We start from the raw sequence: 9,168 nt of genomic DNA on the forward strand, positions 1-9,168 counted from the left end.
TTGTCGTCCCGCGATCGGGGCGAGAGTAGTGAGTAGGATAGTGACAAACAGAAAATTCATCATGAGTCCTCAGGTCGTTCTGGCGCCTTCTTGCAATGAGTGTGGTGTATCCACGTTGCTCGTCCGTCGGTTTTGACGGCGGTGTTAGTCGTCAGCAGCACTTGGAATGGTCCTCTCCACCTGGGCTGGTTCCACCGCTTCCTTCTGAAGTCCTTTATCAGCACCCAATCACCTGGTTGGTGGGTGTGGAATGGAGTATTTGTCACCTCAGGAAGGACTGCCTTCACCTGCTTAGACACATGGGAGAGAGATTTGTGCAGAGACACACAATACTGCAAAATTGACTCATTGATCAGGTTAGTATCCCAGTCGGGCGGTCCTATCCCCGTGTTGGGAGGCCGTCCAAACACTATCTCAAAAGCTGATAAGCCTGTTCGTGCCTGCGGTCTGGTTCGGCATTGCCACAGGACGAGGGGAAGGCATTTTACCCAATTCATGCCTGTTTCCTGCGTTAATTTAGCTAGACCTCCTTTAATGGTGCCGTTTGTCCGTTCTACTGCCCCTGCACTAGCAGGGTGATAGCTGCAGTGTTTTCTCATATCTACCCCTAGGTATTTAGTCAGAGCTTTTAGTCCTTCATGTACAAAGGGTGTCCCATTGTCACTGGACACTGATTGTGGTAACCCCACCCCCACCGGGGAATAATTTCTCTCAGTTGCGCTTTTGCTACTGCATCACTATCTTGTTTTCCCGTTGGGAAGGCCTCCACCCACTTGCTAAACATGCACACACACACAAGCATGTACCTCTTTCCTTCAGCTGGTGTTAGTTCTACAAAATCTATTTGCCAATGTTGAAATGGCTCACTAGGCGGCGGGTGTCCGGCGGGTGCGTGTTTGGTATGATTGTCTCCGTGTGGTGTGTTTTGTGCACATACCAAGCATCGGGAACAAAAATTTTGGGTGTGTGTGTTTATTCCTGGTGCATACCAATGTCTCGTTATACTCTCCACTATCCCCCCTTTGCTCATGTGACTCCTCCCATGAGCAATCTCAATTAGTCCTTTCATATAAGCTGTGGGGAGACAGGGTTTGTTCATATCTGGGTGTACCCATATCCCGCCTATTTGTTTACACCCCCCTTTTTTCCATTTCACATAATCTTGTGGAGTGGCTTGTTTTTGGATATCTTTAGTAGATATTCTGGTTTCGGTATCTGCTTGTGCCATTTGTGTATGGAGCGGTTGTAACGCTGTGAGTTGAGCTACTTTATCCGCATAAGCATTCCCTTTTGATACGGCGTCATCCGCCTTAGTGTGTGCAGCGCACTTTATAATTGCTACTTCCTTTGGTAGTTGAATTGCTTCCAACAGCTCTGCTACTAGGCGGTGATTCTTTATCTTTGCTCCTGAGCTGGTGAGAAAGTTGCGATGTCTCCAAATGGCCCCAAAGTCATGTGCTACTCCCCACGCGTACCGGGAATCGGTCCAGACGTTCACGGTCTTGTCTTGTGCTAGTTTACACGCATATATGAGTGCAGCAAGTTCAGCTGCCTGCGCTGAGTAATTAGATGGGAGTGGTTCTGCTTTCACCACTTCTGTGTGTGACACAACAGCATATGCTGCTCGATTAGTGCCTTGAGAGTCACGTTTAGCTGAACCGTCCACAAAAAATTCCAGGTCCGCATTAAATATTGGTTCCTCCTTTAAATCTATTCTGGGAGATGTTGCAATTTCTAACACCTGTTGGCAGTCATGGGGCTCTCCTTCCTCCTCTGTAGGCAATAGAGTGGAGGGATTTAGAGTTGTGCATCATTTCACAGTAACATTTGGCATGTCTAATAAGGCAGTGTGGTACCTAAGCCATCGCTGAGTGGACAAATGTGCCACTTTTTGATCTTGCAGTATTCTTGACACTGCATGAGGCACATGTAGGGTAAGCTTAGCGTAGCCTACTATGTCTCTGGAAGCCACTAGTGCCTTCTCGGCGGCTGCCACAGCTCTTACACATAAAGGTAGGCCTGCTGCGACTGTATCTAATTTTCCTGAGAAGTAGGCCACTGGCCTTTGTTTGTCCCCATGTTTTTGTGTCAATACACTTGTCATATATTGCCCTTTAACATCCACTGTCTGTTCAAATGGTTTGTTTGGGTCGGGAATGCCTAACGCTGGCATGACTTGTAACAGCTGTTTCAGTGTTGTGAAGGCCGCCTCAGCTTCCGGCGTCCATTCCGGCTGTGAGGAATTTGACCCTTTGGTCGGTATTATATCTCTGAGTGGTCCCTCATGTTCTGCATAGGATGGTATGAATGTCCTACAATAGGAACACATTCCTAAAAAGGACAACAGTTGTTTTTTCGTCATGGGCTTTGGTATAGTCAAAATGGCATTCACTTGGTCTTTAGTCAGCATGCGCGTTTGTTCAGTGATGTCATGTCCTAAAAAATGCACTTGCTGCTTACAAAACTGTAGTTTGGATTTGGATGCCTTATGGCCTTCCCCTGCTAAATGATGTAGCAGTGCCACCGTGGCTTGTTTACACGCTTCTCGTGTTCTCCCACAAATCAAAAGATCATCAACATATTGCAGCAAGGCTATTCCCTTAGGGAGTTCTAAAGCCTCTAGGCTTCGATGTAAGGCGGCATTGTAAATGGTTGGTGATTCACAATACCCTTGACACAATCTCGTGAATGTGTATAGCTTTCCTTCAAAAGTGAAAGCAAACCAAAATTGGCTATCCTTGTGCACAGGTACGCTAAAGAAAGCGTTGGCCAAATCAACTACACTGAACCACTTACTGTCTGGTGGGATCTGAGAGAGAATGGTATGCGGGTTTGGAACTTCTGGGGCTCTAGGGTGTACTGCCGCGTTGACAGCCTGCAAATCCTGCACAAATCTCCATTCATCTCTCCCTGGCTTCTTAACTGGGAAAATTGGAGTACGTACTGGTGAGTCTGGGCATGGTACGATAACTCCTGCTTGTTTTAATGATTGGAACACAGGCCTGATGCCCTCCACTGCCTCTGGTTTTAGAGGGTATTGGTGCTGGTGTGGTCTGTAATCAGATTTTGGGGTGATGTGGACAGGCTCACATCCTTTTATTAAGCCCACATCATTTTTTCCCTGTGCCCATAACCCTGCAGGAACTGTTTTCAGTTCCTCTTCCTCTTCCTCTGAGAGGGTAACAGAGGCTGCCATAATTACTATATTTGGACTTACAAGCTCGACCCCCCTTCTGCAATTTAGCCTATACGGGGTTGGCATTTTCCACACGTCTATGCTTGGGCTGTACATAATTTTACACTGGGGTTCTTTTATCCAATCAGTTGCGCTCAACACGCGTTTTGTCCACAACCCTACTCTCTGCCAGTCTGGGTCAGCATGTGCGCTAGCCAGCGACACATGAGGTGTTGCATGTGAGATTGAATATAAAGATTTCTGTTTATCTGAGAGCTGCACCACTCCCGCAGCCCACTCGCAGTCCCACGCTATGGCTGTGATAATCAAACTGTCACTGCCCCCTAAGTCAAATTTCTGTTCAAAATCAACGTCACATCCCTCATGGACCTTCATTGTACAGTGAATAGAATCACTTTGTTTAACTGTCAGCTCACCAGGTAGCGTGTTAGTAACTTCAGTCATAAAATGTGTTAGTACTTCCCCCGCAGTGCACTGCAATTCATACACGTACAAAGGGGCTCCTACCTCTAGCTGGACTCCCTGTGTAGGTGTTTCCCACGTAACAAACAACCCCTCTGGGTTGCTGCTAATTGTGCACCCAGGTTTACGCATTAAATCTCTAGCTAACAAATTAATTGGACAGGTTTCTGATATCAAAAAACTATGTTTAAATTGGCTTTTCCCTAAACTACATCGGAGAGGCTCGGACATCCTTTCATCAATGGGATGACCTCCCAATCCAATTACTGTTATCCCATATCCTTGTCTCATTCTACATTCTATTAATCCTTCTTTTAACACTGAGTGGGTGGCACCACTGTCAACCAAAAACCTAACATTTTTTCCCTCTACTTTCACAGTTACCTCGGGGAGGCCTCTTAGCCCTTTACTAATCTGCTGTAATAGTTGGTAATTTAAATTTGTCACTTCCCTTTTGCTGTCTTCACTCAGTGGTCCGCTGCTGTCCTGCCTCTCCACCGCCCGTCACTCGTGGATTGTGGGATCCTGATCTGTGCCCCCGTCATACGAGTTATCCTCCTCCGGACAGTTTCTGGCAAAATGTCCAAGCTTTCCACAGTTGTAGCATTCCTGCTCTTTCATCCAATCAATTTTTCCTCCTTTTCCTCTTCCTCTGCCTCTGCCTCTTCCGCGACCACGTCCCCTGCCACGACTACTTCCTCGTCCGCGGCCTTCTCCTTGATCTCCCACCGTCTGGAGCATTGTCAGCATCGCTTGGTGTGTGGTATCTGCTCGTTGACGCTCTCGTCTGGCGTCTTTCTTCCCCAGGATTGTCTCATGATGCTTGGCATGCTCCTCAATAGTAGATAGGGGAGCTCTGCTGTAGCCTATGCGGTTTTTTCTAATGAGATCGCTGATGTCTTTTCTCATATTCATTAGGAAGCTGTTTCTCAAATGAGCTTCCCATGCACCTACTTCTCCAGGTCCTGCTGCTCGTTGTGCTGGTGTGTCAATTCCACAATGGTCAGTGTGGACACGCGTCAGACGGATGAGAAAGTCAGCGACGGGTTCGTCATCTTTCTGTTTGCATGATGCTATCACATCGGTGTTGATGGTGGTTGGATAGGCTGTTTCCACCCTTTCGATGAGTCCTCTTATCATCTCTCTGTATGGGCCATTCAGGTCAGGTTGGCCTTGGGGCGGTGCATTCCACTCAGGCAGGTGGAGACGGACATCTCCATCCACCCAGTTTCTATCAATGCGGTTATACTGTGGTCCGAGTCGAATCATCAACAACCGTCTCAGTTCAGCCTGTGTTGGTCTGCAGGACTGCACGAATGCCATCAGTTCTTGTCCGAAGCGTCGTCCGCCGATGTCACCTGGCTTGCTCAGGCCATCGGCCGCTTTCATGATGTCGTCTGCAGTCCAGTGATGGTGGACCATAATCACTCCCTCAGGTCCTGACACTTCCACCATCGGGCACTGTGGGGAATAGCCTACCTCAGGCTCTGCAGATGGCTTTATAGTGGTGTGACTTCGAGTGCGATGAGCCACTGGTGAGGTTATTGCCTCCAGTTGTCGTCTTAATTCGTCATATGGAGACGGCTTTGGTGTTAATGAAGTTCCTGGTTGCGGATAAGGAGGTGGATTTGCTAGCGCTTGTGGTTGCTGAATCAGCTGGGGGGCTCTCGGCGGGGCGGCATCGAGGTCAGGATCAGCTAAAGAAACACACTGAGACACTTCATTATTACCTTTTCTATGTCCTACCTGCTGCTTCTGCCTTTTCTCAGCTTCTTCTAACCACATTTTTGCCTTTTCCAGCATGTCTTCACTGTTCTCATCAAAATATTTCCGCGCTTTCTTATCAGCTTCCCTAGGCTTAACCTTAACTCTTTCAATTAATTTTAACAGGTATGCAACACTTAGAGTCCCTGAGACATTAAAACCATAATATTTAATCCAAAATGGGACATGTTTGTTTACATGTTCCCCGTAGTCCTTATTCATTTGAAAGAGTAGGCTACTGGAGAACTTGTCCTTACTGAACTCATACTCCTTACTGTTGCCCGCACCCATAATAATAATAATAATAATAATAATATAATAATAATAATATCTTTTTTTTTTTTCTTTTTTTTTTTCCCGGATCCAGGCAACAAAAGAACAAAGGAAACTTACCTACTCTCTACAATTTTCCTATTCTTATCTTATTATCCACACCATCTACCCCCGATATGGATTAGTTCCGCTCCAGCAAATCGTGCTAGTATACTGAGTCCACTCCTTTCCCTACGGGGTGTTCTGTCGGCCCGGGCCTATTTCTTACACTAGTACGTCTACTCAGTGTGCCTATTCTCTTAGGCTGGCGGAGTCCCAGACTCGGGAGTCCTCTAGACCCTATTTTTAAGCCCTAGTATCTCATGTACTATGCTACTTTACAGACCCACCCCAGGGTAGACTCAGGCGGATCACTATGTCACTTTCTTCTAGGATTAAATTACTGAACTTCACCACTTACTTTCTGTTCGTTAGATCAGGCGGAGCACACCACCGGAGTCAAGCGGGACGTCACTCCCTGGTTAGGTACTTTCCCGTATTCTTGTGGGTTTCCCTCTTTCTCCAGCTCAGTTCTCTCTCTGAGGAGCGTCCTCGAAGTTTAGTCACCGCTGCTCCGCATGGTGCCTCTCGCTGTTCCTGCCGACAACGCCAAATTCTGTGGTGGAAATTCAATGAAACGGGGAGTCAGATGTGGATAATAAGTAAAAAAGGTTTTAATAGAAAAGAAAGATTCCACAGAGTGTGGGGCTCACTACCAAGAGAAGCCCCGAGTCATACAGAGCATTGCTTGATATACAATTCTAACTGTATGCCTTGACCAATCACAGAAGCATTGCTTATCTCTTTCAGGCCGGCTGGTAAGAATCTTGCTTGACTGTCATCCCTTAATTGCAGGCAATAAAGCGATTGCAGGCAATAAAACGATTGCAGGCAATAAAATGAGAGACATCTTCCTGCTTATCTAATCTACGGTCTCACTCCCTTAAAGTTCTTTGCTTACATAAACATTTTTCCTAGGGAACAGGATAGTGCTGAATGTATGTGAATCACTGAAGCACATAGTATTTCCTTTACACTCCTTTTATCCCTAGATGAAAACAGGGAAGGCACTTAGCCTTATAAGGCATTTTGGGGGCAATTATCAAATACAATAATTTATAGATACACAGTATTATATGCAAACTTTGAACAAATGGACAAACATTATTATCATTTGGTGAATTTAAAAGATTAATCTGATGTGACACAGTTATAAGAATTCAAAATAAATGTAGCATAATGAAAATATTCTTGCATGAGACCCACTAACTCTTACAGCTGCTTTGAAAGACAAAAAACGTATTTATCTTCCACTCCACTCAAGGATGGCCACACTTGGAATTTCCCTTGGCACATTTAAAACATTGTGTGAGCCAGATAGCTTCTGTTTTCATTCATCCAATGCTCTGAGTAGTAGTGTTCCATGCATATGAGGTGCTTCAACACGTCCATGCGTGTTGTAAAGAAACACAGTGTAAGCAGTATTAATGAAAGTGCATCTCTACCTCAAACTCACCAGTGTAACAATTACAGTGTGTGAAATCTAATTTTAAATGGCAATCAGCCTTCTTAACAAATCTCCAATAACAAATAAGCAGAACTCACCTTGTTGAGTGTTTGTTTGTGTGTGTGTGTGTGTGTGTGTGTGTGTGTGTGTGTGTGTGTGTGTGTGTGTGTGTGGGTGTGTGTGTGTGTGTGTGTGTGTGTGCAGTTTTAAGCATAGCAAGGCACTTCAGGGTTGCCAGGTGGAGCCTTCCTGAAGACCCTGATACTGAAACAGCATTAAAAGCTGCAATGGCACTGTAGTGGTTTTTATCTGCACTTGTACTGCTTTGAACTCTTGCACTCTTACATACAGTAAGTTTCTGTGTACCTGTGTACATTTCTGTGTACCTTTAGTAAATAAAGGGATTCTATTCTAATATTACAAATCACTATGTCCAGTGTTCTGATAAATGACATCTTCAAATGATCTTTGCTGTTTCTTTGCATTAAACTTTAAACCTGCCTTTTAATTATTTCATAATATTATACAGGATAGTCTTGACTATAAAGCTATTTTGAATCAAACTTAAATGAAAAAAAAATGTAATAAATGGGTTGTTGTGTTTGCAGGTTTGATTCAACACAGGATCAGACAGATTCCTATAAGTAGGAAAAAAAAAAAAAAAAAAATTCTGCTGAACCTGAGTCTGCAACAAGCTATTCATCAGAGAGAGACTATTAACAGACCTATAAAGAAACTGATGTCATATGCATATGATGAACAAGATTTCCTGCTGGATTTGTACTCTCATGTGAAGGACTCTGAGACTCAGACAGGCAGGAGTGTCCTTCCAGCATTACAGCCAGTTTACCAGTCAGCATCTGCAGTCTGCTGCATAGACCTCAGAGAGAAAGACCTCCCTCTTCCTAGAAGTGCTGAAACTCCAAACAGTGAAGAAACCAGTGGAGCTTAATGACTGGTCAGATGAAGAGAGTGAAGTGAGGAGTTTCCTTCAGTGTCTGCCATGTCCCAGCTGAGGTGAGTGTGAAGCTTTTATTAGTACTATAGGAGTTGTGTTTAACTTTGAAACTGATGTTGTCACAGCCATTTGTCGCCGAGAGTCTAGAAGAGCATAATTGGCTGTACTCTTAGGGAGAGAGGGAGTGGCATACGCTCTCTCCCCTGTCAATTACAGAGACACCGTGCAATCAAGGGCGTCTATTATTTCACGCATCAGAAGGGGGAGGAAAAGACTATTTTCCGAGTACTTAGAATAACATTCCGTACTTTTTGGAGAAAATTTTCTAGAGTGTTTTCATGTAGAGAGAGAAATGAGTGGCTAAAATTTCAGAAACATTAAGGAGACAAATGGGGAATATATAACAGCTCTTTCCATGTGTTAGTGACACCAGCATTCCCTCTTTTCCCAGATGGTAAAAAAGAGCCTTGACTCTTGCAAACTTCATTTTTTTGTAGACCAAAGAGAAAGATGAATAACTCGCTTTATGGCCATTTTCCACTCATGCATACCAATTCCAGTATGCATCCAAACATTGTCAGAATAGTAGGAGTGCAGACTTTGAAAAATGGTCATGTCAGGTAAGTTTTACGGCTTTGTCCCTGGTTGTCTAGTGGTTAGGATTCGGCGCTTTCACCGCCGCGGCCCGGGTTCGATTCCCGGTCAGGGAAAAACCTCTTTTTTTGCTCATATAAAATGACAGATTCTGCATTAAAACATAAAGTTTGTGGGAGTCAGAGTTGAACCGACAGCCTAAGGATGACAGTTTTAACTTCTACTCTACCAACTGAGCTATTGAAAGTGATGTGCAAGTAATCCCACATGTCCAAACACCAGTATGTTGGCAAGAAACACAGCCAGTTTTGGATGTTTCAATTGTTAAGTTCATTTGACACAAAGAAAAAAGATCGCATCGTATAAGTTGTTCAG

The 9,168-nt window shown here is 44.7% G+C and overlaps 1 non-coding gene across 1 annotated transcript; it reads left to right on the forward strand.

The window, feature by feature from the left end:
* Window positions 1-8,837: 8,837 nt before the first annotated feature.
* trnae-uuc (transfer RNA glutamic acid (anticodon UUC)) lies at window positions 8,838-8,909 on the forward strand. The gene has a single exon. It is a non-coding gene; the product is annotated as a tRNA-Glu (tRNA).
* Window positions 8,910-9,168: the final 259 nt, after the last annotated feature.

Source organism: Electrophorus electricus, chromosome 10 (assembly GCF_041902795.1).
Source record: "Electrophorus electricus isolate QZ-2024a chromosome 10, ASM4190279v1, whole genome shotgun sequence".
NCBI lineage: Eukaryota > Metazoa > Chordata > Actinopteri > Gymnotiformes > Gymnotidae > Electrophorus > Electrophorus electricus.